We start from the raw sequence: 20739 nt of genomic DNA on the forward strand, positions 1-20739 counted from the left end.
AAATTGTGTAGTATATTGTACGTAAAGGCCCTCAGGGTAAGGAGTTTTACAGGTATCTTGTAAAATTCAAGAATTATACGGCATTAGATGCCAAGTGGATGGACGAAGACATGTTATTCAATCATCCACAGCTTTTGGATGTTTACAAAGAAGCTTTTCAGTTGAGGTCAACTGAATAGAAGCCGAGGGGATGTCACTACAATGTAAATATCCTAAGTCAAAGTACAGTTGACCATTTATTTGATCATAATTAAAGAGTTTTATATGTGTTAATTATGGTCAAAGAGTTATTTTAATGGTCAAAGGATTGACTACGGTCAAAGATACTTGACTCCAGTCAAGTAAACCTGACTGCGGTCAGAGAGTGTTGACTTCGGTCAACAAGACTTGGCATGCGCCAAGAGGGTTAACCCTGATTAACCAAGATGTGCCAACTTTGGTTGGAGAGACTTGGCTATAATTAAGGCGCCTTGACCTTTGGTCAAAGCTCTTTAATTATAATCAAGAGTGTTGACTCCGGTCAACCAGAGAATATATATATGTTTAGATGTGCACATGTGTTCAGTGGGGACGCCCACCGTGACTAGAATTAGTCCACAGTGTGTTATTTGCATGCAAAGCGCTAACAATTAATGGGTACCATGGTGGTGCGCTTTAATTAATTGTTGCAGGTACTAGGAAGGATTATTTTTCCTAAGCGAAATGGGAGCCTGACAAGCATCTAGGAGGCGGTTCGTGTGACCGAGAGCTTTGAAGACTCCAGAATGGCCCTTAGTGGCTTGTAATAGGATTTAGTCTAGATTTTAGACAAGTGGCATGTTGCCAATTTGAATGGAGCTTGAAGCTCTTGTAAAAGAAGAGATGATTCACGTTTTGTAAGATGGAGATTTACGAGATAGCTCTACGTTGAACTTCTGTAAGAGATTTTCTTGGATGAATAAAGACCTTGGGGGGGTCCAGCCCGACGAATTGTCCTGGGCCCTAGTGCATCTCCAGAGAGAGGGAGTGAGGGAGAGCTTTTGAGAGTATAAATCCCGTCGTTTAAGAGTGGTGATATTGAAGCCATAGCTGTCTTTCACCGGTAGTCTGGTTTTAAGAACTGGGAGAAGATGGCCTACAAACCCCCCTCCATTGTATGGGCTGAAGTATTCTGGAAACGTCTCAGAATACCTGGTATTTTGTTGTCATGGTGGCACATGTTCATCCCAAAAAGATATAGCCACCTATGAATGTACAAGGTATGTCAGATCATGTAACAAAGGGAACCAAGTGTAAAGCTTGTTGGAAGACTTCGAACTTGGGACGAGGAAGTGCCTTTGTAAACAGATCTGCTATGTTGTCTTTTGTGGGAAGATAGGACAACTCTATGTCTCTTGTTGACAACCGCTCTCGAACATAATGATAGTGAACTTCAATGTGCTTGGTACGTGCATGAAACACTGGGTTACGCGCAATGGCCAAAGCACTCTGGCTGTCAGTGTAGACCATGGTGGAGGATGTCTTGCGAATACCAAGATCTGTAAGTAACTCTTGAAGCCAGACACACTCTACTGTAGCGGTGAAGGCTGCCCTGTACTCAGCCTCATAGCTAGATGTGGAAACTGTTGGTCGCTTCTTGCTAAGCCAAGAGATACATGAATTGCCAAGCAAAAAACAATTGCCCGTATGTGACACTCTGGTGTCGGAACAACCTGCCCAGTCACTATCCGTGAACCCTAATCACCATAGAAGAGAGCTAAATCCTGAGTGCCTCTGAGATATCTGAAAACTCTCTTCACTGCTTGCCAATGCTGTGAACTAGGCATGTGCATGAATATGCTGAGCTGAGATACTGCATACTGTAAATCAGGTCTGGTGTGACATAAGTAAATGAGACATCCAACAGCCTGCTGATAAAGAGTGATATCACATGGTGGGCTCCATGATGAGCCGAAAATTTAAAGCCAGGGTCCACGGGAGTAGAGATTGGCTTGCAATCCTCGAACTGAAAACGATCAAGGAGCTGTCCAATATACTTGGACTGTGACATCATGATACCCCCCTCAACATGAGCAAACTGAATGCCCAAATAATAGTAGAGCTGTCCCATGTCTGACATTTCAAAAACCTGCTGCAAATCAACCTTGAAAGCTGCAATATGCTGAGTATCTGGGCCCGTGATGAGCATATCATCCACATATAAAATCAGCACTAAAAAATCAGATCCACATCTCACGGACATAAAGAGTGGGTTTTGTGGGGCTATTCTGAAAACCAAGGGATAGTAAGTGTGCATGAATTTTGGCATACCATGCCCTGGGTGCCTGCTTCAAACCATAAAGGGCTTTTCTAAGCCTGCATACCTTGTTTTCAGAATTAACAACCTCAAAGCCAGGAGGTTGTGTGACATAGACTTCTTCTTGCAGATCCCCATGAAGAAAAGCAGTCTTGATGTCAAGTTGATGCACTTGCCAATGGTGATGGGCTGCAATGGCAATGACACATCTAATAGTAGTAATCCTGGAGGTGGGAGCAAAGGTCTCCTCAAAGTCAATGCCTTGTTGTTGGGCATACCCTTTTGCAACAAGACGGGCTTTGTGTCGATCTATACTGCCATCAGATTTCCTTTTTAATTGGTAGACCCACTGGGTACCAATGGCATGCTTGCCGGGAGGGAGATCTACTAATTCCCATGTGTCATTTTTGGCAATGGATTGTAACTCAGCTTTCATTGCATCCATCCACTCTTTGCTGTCAAAAGCATCTTTATGGCACAAAGGCTCTTCATTGCAAGCTGTAGCAAGGAGTGCACACTCAAGAAAGTGACCATGCATGTGTCTATTCCCTGCTCTTGTCCGGGCAGCAAAAGGCTGATCTTGTTTGCTGTCCCTCAATGTATCAAGAAGCCATCTGGGAACTTGCCTTTGCTGTCTATTGACAGCTCTTTCTTCAATCAGTGCATCATGAATAGTGGGATCATTTTGTGCTGGAAGAGAAACCTGCAAATCAGCATGGGGTACTGGCTGATCATTGCTTGTTGGAGGGCCTGCAGGAGGCTCATGTTGTTGGTCAAAGTCCCCTTCTGAGGAAGGCAGAGGTAACCAAGAGTCAAAGGCATCAAACATGTCAACTTCTGGCTTAGCTTTGCAGTCCACAAGAGGAGAAGCCGAATGTTCAGCAAAGATTACATCTCTACTGACAATAATCTTCCCAGTATTTGGTTGGTATAACCTGTACCCTCTGCTCTTCTGGCTGTAATCAATAAATATGCATTTGATTGCCTTGTCATCAAGCTTATGTCTGAGCTGAGATGGTACATGGACATATGCAAGAGACCCAAAAACTCTCATGTGTGAAAGTGAAGGCTTCCTGCCTTTCCATGCTTCATAAGGTGTAACAGTCCTCAATGCCCTTGTAGGTGATCTATTCAGCACATAGTTGGCACACATTACTGCATCAAGCCAAAATTTATTGGGCAAGGACTTAGCCTTAAGCATGCATCTGGCCATCTCCATAGTGGACCTGTTCTTCCTCTCAGGAACAGGATTATGCTGAGGAGTGTAAGGAGTAGTGCATGAGTGAACAATGCCCCGTGAAGACAAAAATGCATCAAACTCCTTTGACATATACTCTCCCTCCCTATCTGTGTTGAGGGTGACAAGCTTGCATCCTGATTCATTCTCAACCATATTCAGCCACCTCTGAAAGCATGAGAACACTTTAGATTTAGCTTTTAAAGCATATACCTAGCAATATCTTGTGAAGTCATCAATGAGAGTGATGAAATATTTGTACCTCCCAATGGCATTTGTCCTCATTGGGCCACAGACATCATTGTGCACTAGCTGCAATTTCCTTTGTAAGAGTTTTGGACACTTCTTTTGAAAAGGAAACCGATGCATCTTACCCAAAAGACAACCCTCACACACATGTTTGGAAACTGTGTGAGTTTGAGGTACATCATTTGCCATTTCTGTGAATGTAACTTGGCAAGAGCTCTATGATTGAGATGACCCATTCTCTCATGCCAAAGATGAGTTTCAGCAAGCTGTGAATCTGAAATAGCAAATGCTTCAATAGAGAGTGTAGCTGAGTGATCATCAAGGTGATAAAGACCCTTTTTCAAAGTGCTAGTGAGAACTATGGCATTGTCATCACGAAGATCATATACTAGAGTGATTTTTGATGGATACAGATGCCTGAAACCTGAAGTGGCAATTGCTGAAATTGAAATCAAGTTGACTTCAATTCCAGGCACAAAGAGAACATTTGTCAAAGTGACAGGATGGCTTGAAATGGATGTGAGTTGCACATCTCCAATTCCTTTCACAGCATAGGAGGCATTATTAGCACATGTGACAGTTCCCCCACGAGGTGCATTAGCTAAGGAGTGAAACAATTGTTTGCAAGATGTGACGTGCTTGGAAGCACCACTATCAAAATACCAAGACTGAGCATCATTAGCAGTAAAGAGTGCATCAACTTTGGAGGGATCAAATGAGCAATGGACAGCCCATGCCCAATCATCCTGAAGAGCATGTGCATGTGAAGCATCTTCTGGCTCGTGGGATTCAATTGCATGTGAGGCATTAACTGTCAATCTTGCTTTCTTTTTCTCCGAAGCAATGCGCTTCGTGCATTCTGAAATGTCATGTCCAGGCTTGCGACAATAGTTGCATCTTTTCTTCTTTGACTTATCCGCTGTATTTTTAGATGCATTGGAGGAATTGCCACTATTAGGCGCAAATTTAGGCTTGCCCATAGGCTTGGAAGCCTTGCCTCTTCCTGTCTGCTGTGAAGCAAATGCATGATTAGGAATAATGGCTTGTCTATTAGCACGACTTTGCTCTTCCTGCAAAAGCAAAGTGACTAGCTGATCAAAAGAGTAGTGCTCTGGATTACCCATGGCCACTAATCGAAGGGTTGTAGCAAACCCTTGATATGTATTTGGCAGTCCATTCAATGTGGTACTGACAAGCTGAGAATTTAGCACCACCTCATCAATATTGGCAAGTTGTTCCATGAGGTCCTTGACCTTTGTGAGGTATGCATCCATAGAGTCACCTTCATTCATACTGACTTCCTGCAATTGCCTTCTTAAATATGCAACATGTGCCTCATTGCGAATGTAAAGAGAAGCCAATTTGTCCCAAGCGTCCTTTGCTGTCCTGCAGGATGTGTGGAATAATCATTCTCTTGCATGATAAAGCAATACAGGAATGTGCATTTGGATCTCTTGCGTCCCATCTTGATTGTTCCTGAGTTGGAGGAGTAGCAGCAGGGGTGCTAGAGGATAAGGCATCAGGAGGAGTACCCTTTGCAGAGGGACCAGCAGTAGGGGCAGCCACTGGAGCATTGGCTGGCCAGAAACAATATACCAAAAATGCCTTGCAACAAGAATATGTTTCATGAGATAAGACCACATCGGATAGTTGGTGCCATCCAACTTATCATCTTCACGAAGAATCATGATTGTTGCTAGCCATTGCAAATGGGATACCTTGAAAAGAAGAGACCTGTAAACCCAAAAGCCTCAAGGCTATCACTGCAAAGAGCTGGCTGTCCAAAAATGACAGCAAATGTCTGCAAGTAAATGTTCTGCAAATTTCCAGCCCAATTCAAGGGGCAAATACAAATTTGACCCAAATGTGAATGTGTCAGGCAATGTTCACTGCAAAAAACAGCAAATCTGGCAAAAGCCCCAAACTTAATGAGGGCAAATAGGCCAAAAAGAGGGCAAATACAGAAAAGCCCCAAATTTTGCTGAGATTTTTACAAATGTGACTCAATGTATGATAATCTGACCCAATGCCCTACAAATGTGACTCAATGTCCTGCAATCTGAGCCAATGTACTGCAATCAAACAAGGAATTGCAGACCAAATCCCAAAACTCTAGTGTTCTTGCAAGAAGTTGCAACTAGAGGAGATGAAAGGTATTGAAAGCCCCAAATTTTGCCAAAGTCGTGTATATGCGTGCCAAACCTGTATGGAAATCCTGGAACAAGTACGAGCTGTACGGATAGCTGTTCTGTACGGATGGTACAAGTGCTCTTGTACGGATGTACGGAGTAGTCCAATGTACGGTGTACGCACAACGTACAGAGCAAGTACTATGTACGATGTACGTCGCAAGTATAAAGTACGTGGCTGTACGGAATGCAGGTACGGAGCGCAGTATTGAGCAGGTACATTGCACGGAACCTTCTGTACGGCTGTACGGAGGATGTACGACAGGGGTAACATATAGACGTCCGTACCAGCGTACAGACTGTACAGATGAAGGTATAGGGAGTAGGTGCAAATCCGGGGGCAAGAGACAAGTCGAACTGAGCTTTGATACCACTGTAGGATCGATAAACGAGAGAGCAAGTACAAGGTACAAGAGTCGAAAGATAGCGGCTGTCACGTCAACTAGAGTGTTATGAAAAGAAAAGTACACAGTACTTGTAGCTAGACCCTAGGACTAAGTGTCCTAGGCGTCACATAGGACTAAGTGTCCTATGTGGCATAAAAGGCACAAAATAAACTAAGTGCCTATAACTATGCCTACAAGGCACATACCAGGGCCCATAGGGCATCACTAGAACTGGGAGAAGATGGCCTACATTTCATTCATTCATCAAGTATGACAAGACGAGTGAAATACAAGCCTTATATAGGCTACACACTCACACACTTCCACCAACTGCATAAGGGATAAGTCCCATGATGACACGTGGCACTCACACAAGACTCACACATAGACTAGTACTAGATCACCTAGTACTACACACCAACACTTCACACCAACACACTCTTTGACTATGATATCTCCAACATAGTGCTCTTGTGAAATCTCCTCATTGGTTGCTTTATGCGGTCATGGCTGGTAGTGGCAAGCCCATTGGTCTGCAAGCGCCTCCATTCGATTGGTCAGTCTTTGCATGGATAGCTACGTGGCATTTAGGTCTTCATGCAGTGGACCTGGGCGATGTGGTTGGTGGCTCTTGGAGGTTCTAGCTCCTATGAAATCGGGTGGACAGAACATTCCATGGTCCTTTTTATTGGCTTGGGCAGGCTCAGCTTGGTGTAGAGAGTCATACTGATGTCGCCTTGTTTGTGAGCTCCAACAAGGTCTATAGAATCTGAGGAGACAGTTATGGTGATGATCACTTTTTGCTCTGCATAGTCTAGGTTGTGTCTTTTTTTTTTTTTTGGGCAAAGAAAGGAACCTATGCTTGAAAGACTTCATTCAAAACAGCAGCCCCGAAGGTGCTGAGTATGGAAAAACTGGAACAAGGCTGAAAGAAGAAAAAACTGGCCTGTTCCAGAGAAACCTAGCTCACTGCCTAGGGGATTTCCAGTACTGGGGCTAACAGCCAGGTGGGGGAACTATACAACTAGCGAATCCCTCGCGGAGTGAATATGTTAAAGCCCCTACAGGCCAAGCCTTGCAGAATGGAGTTCGCCTCACGATAGTCGCCGTAGAGCTTGGGGTCCCACGCTCCGAGGTGTAGCGAAGAGTGTAGATGATATCTTGCCAGATGGCGACCAAGGTAGCCGAGGGTGGAACCGGATGCTCACCCATCACCAGACTGCAGCGAGCTACCCAAATGTTCCACGTCGTGATACTCGCTACTACCTCCCATACATTGTGCTCAGAAGAGAATGAGGAACAAGGCTATTAGGAGGGATCGCCTCATGGAGCTCTATCCTCTGAATGCTCTGACCATGTATCCGGTAAGCTTGGGAGACCTCATCAATCTGGAACGCGTGTCCTCCCTCAGTCAACCAGGCCAACATCCCCCATGTGTAGTCCCTATGAAGACTCTGCATATGGGTCATAATATAGAGGGCTCCCATCCAAATCCTCGCTGCGCTACGACACCTCTAGAGGCAGTAAGGGATCATCTCCAGGAAACTAGTAGAGCAACAATGACATTGCCCCTCCACCCGCATCTGCTCCAACCACGGGCCGATGAGCAAGCCTCCGTGGGCGGCCAGCCAGAAGTAGTAGATCTTCCTCGGCTGCAAACTGGGCCATAACCACGTCCAATATTTAGAACGGACGTCTTGGGGCACTTTCTGGGCCACCCAATGCTTCTCCCTCGAAGGGGTCCAAATTGAAGAGTCCATTTGAAGCCCTCTGCCAATCCATGTGGTGTAGGAAAAGAAGGGCACCTCATCCACTTGCTCACAGCAAGGCCACCCCTAGAGGTCGAGAACCACTCTCCCGGATCCCACTGGACCTCCCTCAAGGGCCTACCCTCCCAAAGCTAGAGGTACCATCTGGGGGCATCTTGCTCTAGGATACTGGGAGGATCAATGTGCCACTCTTTCCCCAAATGTCCCACCACTCTGATCATCTGCCAATGAATGCCATCTAGACTCCCATCCATCTCTGGGTCTCTCTCAGTGAGTGCTTGGAGTAGGCCTCGAGGTCCTATACGGCAAAAACCAGTTGCGTGCTGCCTCGTTGCATCATCATCCTCAAGGGGACACCAGTCCGAGAAAATTGACTTAACCATCTGTTGTCCATCCACATGCGAAGTCCCTCCCACCAGGATTCAGGGATGGCTAGGTCAATCTCTCTCATCCGTTGCCCCTCGCAAATGCGCTAAGACGCCAAGCCTCGCCTCTACCTCCATGGGTAATCTTTTCCATCTGCCAAAGGAGCCGGCCAGTCCACTGTCCCAATGTGCCCAACTAATGTGAGTCTGTTGCCCAAGCATATGCCCATCCTGATGCATGATATCCGGGTGCCAAACAAGGGGCTGACGCTCGAACTCCTCTCTGCATCGAGGTTGAGCACGAATGAGGCCCCTGCTATGGCAAACTAGGTCCTTCTTGCCACAGCTTGGTATATCGCCTCCTACTAGTGTTTTCACAGAGGGTGCATTGGGCAGCTCCAACAGTTGGTTTGGAACTTCCTTTGGGCAGGATTGGACGGCACGAGGAATACTAGAGCCCAGGTCACTTGGCAGACGGTGATCATGCCACAGACATTGGGAGGCTTGGGTATCATTGATCCGAAGATGCAGAGTAGAGCCCTCTTGGGCAAGTTGGTTGTGCGCGGCCTCACCCCAGGTGTAGAGCCTTGCAATCTCCTCTTACAACGAGGGTTTCTCAAGAACACCCCACGCACTGGGGGGGGCAGTGGCAGCATTCACATAGATGGATCTTCTCAGAGGCCCCCCTTATGGGGAAGGGTTCCCCCTTGATGAGGAGCCTCCATAGGGTTTGGAGAGTTTGATCGAGCTCCAGTAGAGAAGCTTGCGTCGAACACTCTCAAGGATTAGGACGATTTGCTACTCTGCTGTAATATCAATAGCCACCTGGCATCCGAGGTATCTCGCTCTCTGGCCCCGTAGTATTTAGTGGAAGCCAAAGTCGCTCCCCCACTCTTGAATCTCGTGTGTCTCCTCAGAGCCTGTGAAGAAGCCCATGGATTTTGTCCAGTTGATTTGCGCACTCGAGGCCTCACAGTAGATAGCTAGGGCTCCCCTGACTCTCTCCAAGCTCGTTATGGTGCCCTCTACGTACAAGGCCATGTCATCTGCAAACTCAGAGTTTAGCAACTCCTCCTGTCTGATTGGGAGCCTCAACCCTGTGAGGCCTGCCACCTGTGATCTCAAGCAGTAGCCCAAAGCCCCCGCGACAAACAAGAAGAGGAAGGGAGCGATGGGGCAGCCCTGGCGGACCAAGCGAGAGAGGAAAGGCCTCGCCTGTGTGTCCACCGATAAGCATTTGACTAGAGCTCCCCGCATAAAGCGCAAAAACTACTCTAATCCATCTGTCTGAGAAACCCAATCTCCGCATAGTGTTCTCTAGGGAAGACCACTCCACCCTACCATAAGCCTTCTCAAAATCCAAGAGAAGGACGACCAACAGTTGTGACTCCTCCCTGGACCAATCCATTGCCTCCCAAAACGTGAAGATGTTGTCCAGGATGCTGCGCTCCTGAACGAACCCAGTTTGTGTGTTGTGGATGATGTCAGTAAGATGGGGCCGTAACCGCAAAGTGAAGACCTTGGCAAAGATCTTGTATGCAGTATCAAGCAAAGTGATCGATGTCCATTGCCGAATGTCTGACCTATCTCCCCCTTTCGGGATCAAACAAATCCACCCCATGCTCAAGGACTGAAGAAGGGAGCCCGTGTTGAAGATCTCTTGGTAGGCTAGGTGGAAAGGGGTGGAGATGATCTCCCAGAAGTTCTGGAAGAAGGTTGGAGTCAAGCCATCCTCGCCAGGACACTTCTGGATTGGGAGAGCCTTGAGGGCTTCCCAAAGCTCCTCACCGTGAAATGCTCCTCCAGACTCCTGCACAAATCGTGCGAGACCACCGTCGGAACGTGGTTCCAAACTAACTCATGGGCCGCAAGACAAGCTAGAGTCATCCTCTTCGTCTGAAAGAGCTGGCTGTAAAAACCTATGGTCAGGTCTAAAATCTCTTGCGGATCAGTGTGCATGATGCCTTGCAGATCCCGTAGATGCTGCAACTGCGTGCCTACCGATCGGGGCCCAGTGGTCTGAAAGAACTGCTTTGTCATCCTGTCCCCCTGCTATACCCACCGGGCCCGGGAGGAGTGATAGGAGAATTCAGCCCGTCAAATGTCCGTGTCCTGAAGCTCAAGACGTGCACTCTCAAACTTGCCACTAAGCCACTGGGATTCTGGGTCTTCCTCCCTGAGCCTCTCTATGGAGGCGAGGTCTCTTCACAGTGCTTGCTCGCGCTCCTGAAGAGCCCTCCTTCGTCTAAGGGCACGAGCCTCCAACTCCTCACTGCTCCTTTGGATCGCGTCGGCCACCCATGAAGCCCAGCCCTTGCAAGGTGCCGTCTCTGACTACTGCCAAATCTCTGCCATGACGTGCTGGATCTCCCCATCCTGCAAGAGGTTCTCTAGACTGTGGACCCCCTTTTGGGGAAGACCATGACGGGGCTGCTCTAAGTAGAGTATTGTTGGAGGGTGGTCTGACATCGTGGTGCTGCCAGAATCTTGGTAGAGCCGCCTCTTTGCACTGCCCAGTCCCCAACGGAGAAGCAGTCTAGCCTCTCAAGCAGTCCATCATGTCTCCTCTGTCCGAAAGAGGGAAGGCTGCTGCCAGGTATCTTGCTGAACTTGGGCTCTCGCCATGGGTCTGTGCCACCACTGATCATGAAGATGAACTGCTCCCAGGTGCTCCGCTCTGCTGCTGGCATCTCAGAGAAAGAGGCGCCGCCCTGGTTGTCCTCCCTAAACTCCAAGTTGTTGAAGTCTTCTCCAACAATCCAGGAGTCTACATCCGGAAGACACTTGTTAGCCTCCTCCAAAAGGCCGGATGGTGCTGTCTGTACGTTGGGGTATACACGTTTAGGATCCCAATCGTGGACTCTCCCATCCTAACTCCCATCCAAACTACCCGTCCTGGGATAAGCTCTCACTCGGGAGGAGGTGGTGTCACCGTCTAATGTCTAATGCTGAGAACTATGCTCTTGAATGAAAAGGGTGCCCACTGCCCGTCCTACCACTGCTGTTTGCAGCTCCTGCCGAAGGATCAGATACAGCATGGTCATGGAGCTCGTGCACCTTCCAACTCACTATGGTCCAGCTCATGAGGACGGGGATGCAGAAAACAAGGCTCTCATGTGAGTGTGAGTTGTAGAGGGAGAGAGAGAGCAGAGAGCTGAAATCAATAGTTGCAATAGAAGAGTGTCATACAACTGAAGAGAGTGATAGGTGTTGTCTAAGTGACAAAACCTTATCCTTCACTAACCGTAGTTAGTGAACTAACTGTGGTTAGGGGCCTCTAAGTGAGGGAAAAGTGCCCCTAACCTACTTATTACATTACATTGGTCACTGCTAAATTATAACAATAATTCTAACACCCCCCTGCAGTGCCAATGTCATGTACAAGGAAATGATCAATCACCAAAAGGAGATAAGTTCAGGGCACTGCGAAATGCCTCAAACTTTTCACGTGGAAGTGCTTTGGTGAAAATGTCTGCAACATTGTCATGTGTTGACATATAGATCATACTGATCTCTCCTACATGCAACTCCTCTCTGACGTAGTGATAGTGAACCTCAATGTGCTTCGTGCACTCTGACTATCAGTGAGAATTGGAGAAGGACCCTCCAATGAAAGATGAAGATCAGCAAATAAACGACGCAGCCAAACACATTCAACTATCGCTGTGAAAGCTGCCCTGTACTCAGCTTCACTAGAAGAGGTAGCCATTGTAGATTGTTTCTTGCTTAACCAAGAAATACAAGCTTTGCCAAAAAAGAAACAATTGCCACTTGTGGACTGCCTAGTGTCATAGTCTCCAGCCCAATCTGAGTCACTGTAAGCATGCATATTCAAGTCACCCCCCCTGGGAAACATCAAGCCAAAAGACTATGTACCTTGCAAATAACGGAAGATGCGTTTTACAGCCTGCCAATGCATAGTCTTTGGGCTGTTCATATATCTGCTCACCTGAGAAACTGCAAACTGAATATCAGGTTGTGTATTGCAGAGATAAATGAGGCATCCAACAGCCTGACTGTAGAGTGTGACATCAATTGATTCACCTGCATCATGCATTGTAAGCTTCAGCCCCAGCTCCATGGGAGTAGCTATGGGCTTACAATCCTGCATGTTGAATCTGTCCAAGAGTTTCTGCACATACTTGGATTGAGACATAACGATGCCACTTTTCTCTTGAGTGAACTGGATCCCCAAATAAAAGTGTAGCAGCCCCAAATCTGACATGTCAAAAGTGGCCTGCAATTCAGCTTTAAAATCTGCAATATTATCTTCGTTTGACCTTGTGAGCAGTAAGTCATCTACATAAAAAATGATGACTAAAATATCCCCCCCATCCTTCTTGATGTAGAGGGTGCTCTCAGTTGGACTATTGTGCAGCCCCTTGCTGGTCAGAAAGGCATGAATTTTGGCATACCATGCACGTGGGGCTTGTTTTAGCTCATACAAAGCTTTATTCAGCTTGCATACCTGAAGTGCATTTCCTGAAATTTCAAAGCCTGGAGGTTGTTTGACATAAACCTCTTCCAACAAGTCTCCATTAAGGAAAGCTGTTTTAATGTCCAACTGATGAACATTCCATTCAAAGTTTGCAGCCATAGCTATAACTGACTGGATGGTTGTCATTCTAGATGTAGGAGCAAAAGTCTCCTCATAGTCTATGCCCTTTTTCTGAGCATATCCTTTTGCAACCAGCCTTGCCTTGTACCGATCAATGGTCCCATCTGGCTTTCTTTTAACTTTGAAAACCCACTGTGTACCTATGGCATGTTTACCTGGTGGCAAATCGACAACTTTCCATGTCTGATTTTTCTGAATGGACTGCAACTCATCGTGCATGGCATTCATCCAATGCACATTATCTTGTGCCTCTTCAAATGTCTCAGGTTCCTCCTGTTGCATAAGCTGATTCAACTGAAAGAGCTCCCCCCCCATGCCTTACTGCACTCTGAGTTCTGCCAGGTAATGGAGCATCAATTTTACTCTCCCTGAAAGTTTGTAACAGCCAATTTGGGACTGTTTTTGCTGCATGTATATCTGCAATTTCTTGCTGAACAACCTCTTCCACTGCTTGTGGAGGTGGTAAGACACCCTGTGGCTGAATCGGAGCATGTGGGGGTATCTGAAAATTTTGATTTGCATCAGATATATCAGCAGGGGAACCCAAGGCAATGGGTAGTAATCCCTCAAAGACATCATCGGAAGAAGTAGGCAAATCAAACTCAGCTTGAGTGTGAGCTGAATTTTCTGAAAATATAACATCTCTACTGACAATAATCTTGCGTGTGACAGGATTGTAGAGACGGTAGCCCTTGCTCTCTGCATTGTACCCAACAAAAATGCATTTGATTGCCTTATCAGACAACTTATGCCGAAACTCAATGGGCACATGAGCATATGCAAGGCATCCAAAAACACGAAAATGATCCACAGAAGGCTTTCTCCCTTGCCAAACTTCATAGGGAGTCTTGGTCTTCAAAGCTTTTGTGGGAGCCCGATTCAAAACATAATTGGCACACATGAGACCTTCAAGCCAAAATTTGTGAGGCAATTTTTGGCTTTTTAACACGCATCTATCCATCTCCATAAGAGTACGATTTTTCCTCTCAGCTTTGCCATTTTGCTGAGGGGTTAGCCTCACTGTAAGCTGATGTGCAATGCCCTTGTCTTTAAAAAATGCATCAGAATCTGCAGACAAATACTCCCCTCCTCTATTTGTGCGTAATGTCTGTATCTTGAGTCCTGATTCATTCTCAACCATGGCTGCAAAGTGTTTGAAAACCATAAACACTTCTGATTTGCGTTTCAGCCTATAAACCCAAGTGTAGTTGGAGTAGTCATCTATAAAAGTGACAAAGTAAAGATGACCACCCAATGATGGAGTCCTCATGGGACCACAGACATCACTTTGAATAAGCTGTAATTTTTGAACAGCTTTTACTGATCCATCCTTCTTGAAAGGAAATCTGTGCATTTTACCAAGAATGCACCTTTCACAGGTATGTGGAGGAGGTGTTTCAAGAGGAGGCAATGCATCAACCATAGCATGTTTTTGAAGCGTCATCAAGTTGCCATAATGCATGTGTCCATATCTGGCATGCCATAACTCCGCATCCTGCATAGCAGCAGTAGGAGTGGAAACTGCAAGAGCATGTGCTGGTCTTTTATCATACATGTCAAGCTGAAAAAGACCACGTAACGAAGTGCCAGACAATCTCAAGGCATAGTCATGCTCTCTGTCATGGACTGCACACTTGTCATCTTCAAAAATGACCTGAAATCCTGCTCTGTTAAGAGTGGACACTGAAAGTAGATTTTTTGTGATACCAGGCACATACAAGACATCAGAAATTTTGAATGTTGAGCCATCAATGGTTGTAAGTTCAACTTCTCCTGTACCACGAACTGAATAGGAGGAGTTGTTGGCACATGTGACCTTTTTACCAACGGGAGGTGGATGCAGAGATGTGAAAAGACACTTCCTGGAAGTGATATGCTTTGAGGCACCGTTATCAAAATACCATGTATTTTGTGTCTCATTGACACTGAAAGCTGATGCATCCTTGGAAGAATCATAACTGCATGTCAGAAAAGCATTAGAGTCATCATTACAAGTGGCTGTACTATCCGGAGCAGCCAACTGAGAGTCTGAAATGCAAGACAAGAAGGCATAGTCATGCTCCACAAAGTTGGCTGTAGCTTGCTTGTTAGATGCATGAGGAGCTGAATCTGAAACAGCCATACCGGAGCTGTTTTTCTTTTCTTTTGCAAGCCTTTTCTTGCATTCTCCAATGTAGTGACTTGGCTTTTTGCAGTAATGACATATTCCCTTCTTCTTGGGTTTACCTGCATCACCCTTAGCCTTTTGAGAAGGCTGTCCTAAACCACTGGAAGGCTGATTTGCTGACGTCTTTGCCTGTCCCTTTACTTTAGGCTTGAATTTTGAAAGCATGGCATGCTCACCTGCTCGTGAAGTCATGTTTTTCCTGGTCTGCTCTTCCTGCAACAGAAGTCCTATCAACTCGTGAAAATTGAGAGGATTTGCACCCGCCCTCAACGACAAATTCAGCGAGGTATGAAAGCTGAGATAAGACTCAGGAAGAGAATTCAGAGTAGTGGTAATCATCTCTGAATCATGAATGATCTCATCAATATTCAGCAATTGCTCTCGTTAATCCTGTAGCTTTGTGAGGCGCATTGACATGGAGTCACCCTCTTCCATATGTGTATGAGAGACAATTCTCTTTTCAATAAAGACACCCTGGCATCATTCCGAGCTGCATACATGCTTCCCAAAATATCCCATGCTGCCTTTGAGGTCTTACACGACCGGATATGCGGAATGATGAATCTTTTCACCGAAAGAGAAATACACGACAAAGCTAAAGCATCACGTGAATCCCATCTCTTTTGCTCTGGAGTGGTAGGTATAACTGCACCAATAACTTGTGCTGCAGCTGTACCCTGTGCACAACCTTTGCCTCCTCCTTGCTGGGGAGCGGTATTAGGTGCCACATTTGCTGGCCGGATCTCATCCCCATTTACATAGTCCCACAAATTACGGGAATTCAGAATATTGCGTACCTTAAAACTCCAGAGGGAGTAGTTGGTACCATCTAGCTTATCCTCTTGTGAGAGACCACTGAACTGGAAATCATTCTGATTTTGCTGGGCCATGTCTGAGAAAGAAAATACAGCAAATGCAAATCTGAATTCCCTTGCTGGGAATGGAGTGCAGAATTCCCAAAAAATACAGCCAAACACTGGCTAAAAATGCAACTCAAATCTCTATAATGTCTCTGTCAGAAGTCTGCCAGAGCATCCAATTTCTTCCAAAACCTGCCAAAAGTGCTTCAGAACACTTACAGAAAGACAGTGTGAACTGAAACCTGCAAAAATTGCTCTCCCAACACAGAAGCCCCAATTTGTGGCTTGAAATTGCAAGAAAGGGGCAAATGGTCTAAAAGCCCCAAATGTTGCATAAATTGCTCTCTACCTGCAAAAGCCCCAAATTTCTTCAAGGAAATTGCATCCAAAAGAGGGCAAATTAACTGAAAGCCCCAAATTTGCAATTTGTCTGCCAAAGCTCCAAATGTGCTCTCAAAAACTAAGCCAAACAATGGTTGTATGCACAAGAGCTTGACAAAACTCTTTCCAATATCCTCCTGCAAAGAAAACCCTGCAAAAATGCAACTTTCCAAGCCCACCTACAAAGTGACTAAATGTGAACGATGTTTCACCCTCAAACTGTACAGACTAACAGTACGGTTGAATGCAGCTGTACAGAACTGTACAGTGCAGCCTGTACGGTCGAAATCCGTACACCTGTACGGATGTACTGAATTTGTACGGACAGCTCAACGCAAGTGTACGAAACTGTACGGACAGAACTTGGTGCTGTGTACAGACAGAACCTGGCGAGGCTGTACGGCGAAATCGTACGGAAACATACGCTTGTACGGGCGACGGGCTGTACGGGCGATGTACGGAGGAACCTGATGGCACGGGCTTGTATGCACGGGATGGGCTACAGGCTGTACGGGCGACGGGCTGTACGGGCTGTATGGCTGTACGGGCGGAAGCTGCACGGTGCAGGAGTTGGTACGGATGGGCAGCAAGCTGTTGAGCTTGGAGCAGGGAGATCGCGAGCAAGGAAGCAGGGAGCAGGGTCAACCCGCTCTGATACCAAATGTGAGTTGCAGAGGGAGAGAGAGAGCAGAGAGCTGAAATCAATAGTTGCAATAGAAGAGTGTCATACAATTGAAGAGAGTGATAGGTGTGACAAAACCTTATCCTTCACTAACCCTAGTTAGTGAACTAACTGTGGTTAGGGGGAAAAACCTGTAAGTGAGAGAAAAGTGTCCCTAACCTACTTATTACATTACATTGGTCACTGCTAAATTATAACAATAATTCTAACAGTGAGTGGGTGCCTGTTCCAGAAAGACTGCCTTATGTGACTTTGCCGAGGGTTTGGAGGGCGAGAAGTCCGTGTCTGTACGTCGGCGTACTAGGGTGGACACTGGCTCAATGTCAATCTTTCGTGTCCACTTCATCATGCAGGAGACTTCCACCCTGAACAACTCCGCACACTTATGGAGTGGCCAAAAGTATGCCTGATCAACCTTTGCCTCAAGCGGCAATCTGATAACTCCTACCGCCAAACCACACATCGGCTTCTCCTGTGTGAAGCATAGCTGAAAATTCACCTCAGCACCATGGGCGTGCCAAAAGTCTAGTCCCTGTGGTGTGTCTGGGAGTCCTCTACGCTGATTGAGCCCCCTTTTCAGGGCTGCAAGATCACAAGCGTTACCTCTAGGGGTAGACGGTAAGAGTCTGGAATCTCTAGATAATTCCAGGGTCCCAATCTCCAGAAGTCCTTCGGTAAGGGACGCCTAGGCTGAAAATTGGGAGCTGCTGACTTGGAGGATGAGCCCCTTCCCTCTGGCTCCCCCCCGTGAATGGAGAGAGGGGACGGGATGCTGCAATGAGGAAGCGAAAGGGGGCGCTGTCTTACCCTTGTCCGCTGGCAGGGGAGGGGGGGGGCTGAAGAACCTGCGAAGGAGGTGGAGGGGGGGGGGGGCGGAGGGGAAGGGCGGGGGAGACGGAGGGAGGGGGACGGGTGGTGAGGATGACCATAATAGGAGGGGCGAGGGGGAGGGAGGGGGTGGGTGTGAACCCAAGAGGAAGGGGGGAGTGGAGAGGGAGAGGGATTTGGGGGGGGAGGGGGGCGGGGGGGAGAAGGGGACGACCACAAGAGGTCCCCCTGTTAATTAGGCTCGCCGGGGCCCTGAATCTGCTCCTCCTCAACCGCTGCCAGGCTAACATCCGCAACTTCTGCCATCGCAGCATCAGGAGCTTTTGGGGCTTGTTGTTGATACAAGGGTGAATGCGGATGTGGACCTCCATCACGGGAGGATCACCTGGTCGAGTAGTTGGCCCCTGCTGTTGGGGTGGGTGGGTCTTCAGGTATGGGCTCCTGTTGCTGCTCCTCCTCAAGTGCCTCTTGGAATACTCTCTCTCTCTCTCTCTCTGTGCGTCTACGCCTTTGCCTGCAGTGCTTTTGAGCTTGTTTGCTTGGTTTATTTTTTTTAAAAACCTAGGTCCAGTCCTCTTCTAAAGGGGTCACCCAAGGGGTCCGAGACTCCTGCTGCTCTTGTCTGGGGGGGTGCTAGGCTCTGGCCTACTGACTTTGCCTACTCTGTGGAGGTGGGAGGGAGGAGCTCGGCCTTGGCCGCGGGGGCAATCTCTGGCTAGGTGACCCATCTGTCTGCAATGAAGACAATGGCTTGGTAATCCATAAATCTCCACTCGCTGGCGAAGTATACCCCCTTCAAGATGAAAACTCTTTAATTATGATCAAATAAATGGTCAACTGTACTTTGACTTAGGATATTTATATTGTGGTGACAATGGTCGCTTTAACATGTGCTAGAGTGTCACTAAGGGAGTTCTCTTTGTACCATCCTCAGGGAGTCTCCAAACTCTGATCTTCAAAGCGTTGTTGTATCTAGCTGCATGTTCATTGATCTCTTCTTGAATATCCGCTTATTTATCTTTACATCAAACTCTATAGTTACTTCCTTTCTAACAGTTTGTACTTCAGTATGAACTAAATCTTTAACCGTAGAAACAGCTGGGGGGTAGGGGGGAAAGCCTTGTAGGACTTTGTGCTGGGGTTACGCTGCTATGAAACGGTGGCTACGGGCTGAGGCGGAGGGGAAGCACCAGACGGGGTGGCTAGGGACTGAGGCGGAACACCAGACGGGGGGCTACAGGAGAGCTACGGAGGGCTATGCAGCAGGCTACGGAGGGCTATGCGGGAGGCTACACAGGGGCTACGGGAGGGCTACATAGGGGATATGTGAGAACTTTCAGAGCTGGAGAGAGAAAGAATACACAGATGTACAGCCAATAATAGATCTCATATAGATGTAAAAGTCTATACAAAACAAGCTCCAAAGTGTACGTACACCTGCGGCAAGCTCTGCTGTTGCACTCTCTGATGCAGATCTCCTCCAGAATGCCGCATGCCTTTTCACCGGCTTCAGTAGTTGCTTCTGGTTGAGCTCTGCTTGCTGCTCCCTCCTGACAGTCTTGTGCTCCTGTTGTAGTTTAAGATATGCACTAAAGTCTGCTCGAATACAGGCTGAGGTCTGCTCCTGCATGTACTGTGAGAACCTCTACTGCTGCACCCAGCCACTCCTCTGCTCTCCAGTTCTGGAGAGAAGATCTGCAGACTGAAGTGGGCTGGAATGCCCAGCGACTCAACTTATTGCTGCTACCCTTTTATAGGGCTAGGTAATACCCTAGACTGCCTGATGCATTCCTCCAGCCAACCTAGCGCCACAGACCAGCCGACTTGGTCTGTGGATGTACTGACCTGCTGCTGCCTTTTGGCCTACAGAAGTTCTTATGCAGGTGCCTTATGCTGGCGCTTGACCAGTCCACCTGGAAAAGCAGCCGCTAGACTGTTTTTTTTCCTGCTCTAAAACAAGTTTTTGGCGGACGAAACGAGGCATCGGACTGAACTAGAGAAGGAGATGAATGCTGGAGCTACCTCAAAGGAAAGCTGGAGAGCTGAACGTGAGAATCAGGAACATGCACTGGAGCACCAAGCTTGTGGGTGTCTGGAAGCAAGTGCGGGAATGGGCTCTAGAGACGGAAGCACTCTGATACCAAATGTAGGAACAAAGTGGAGACAGGTTGTGAACACAAGTAAGCAAGAGTGCACACACCAGAAAGCTCCAATAGAACTGTTCAAATGAAACAATACAAGTACTTGGTATATATAGTATCCAAGTCTTGCTGCCCACATGGCAGCCTTAGTCCGTCTCCTACTGGTGCATATTCTACACATGTACATGCTAAGGTGTCATGATCTGGGGGCTTACAGGTGGGGCATTAATCAATCCTCCAAAAAACGTTTTTATTTAACTTCCATGAGTTTACCAAGGAAAGTATGTTTCCTTTATACCATATGCACATGTTGCAAGCTTTTGCACGCGTTTGCCAACAAATAGCAATGCAAAATCAACTGCTGCACAAATACACCAACACTAGAAGGAGGGATCTGAATCCTTATTCTTGTCAACATTTTGAGAGGGTTATGATGGAGGCCAAATGCACTTTCTCGATCACTGTGAAAAGGAAATTTTATTGATAAAGCCACGGCTAATTGTTATTTCGGACATAGTTCCAATCGTGCTCATTGTCTGCCCAGGGTCTTGTACTGTTCTCTGGCTGCACAGGCCACCTAAACACTGTCCAA

At 47.0% G+C, this 20739-nt stretch overlaps 1 protein-coding gene across 1 annotated transcript in view; it reads left to right on the top strand.

Moving 5' to 3' along the window:
• The window catches only part of LOC147888094 (uncharacterized), a 137153-nt gene that overhangs the window by 17971 nt on the left and 98443 nt on the right, over positions 1 to 20739 (top strand). The gene's annotated exons all lie outside the window — the stretch shown is intronic.

This window comes from Dipteris shenzhenensis, chromosome 22, assembly GCF_047967505.1.
Source record: "Dipteris shenzhenensis isolate YYH24624 ecotype China chromosome 22, Dip_SZ_1.0, whole genome shotgun sequence".
Taxonomy (NCBI): Eukaryota; Viridiplantae; Streptophyta; class Polypodiopsida; order Gleicheniales; family Dipteridaceae; genus Dipteris; species Dipteris shenzhenensis.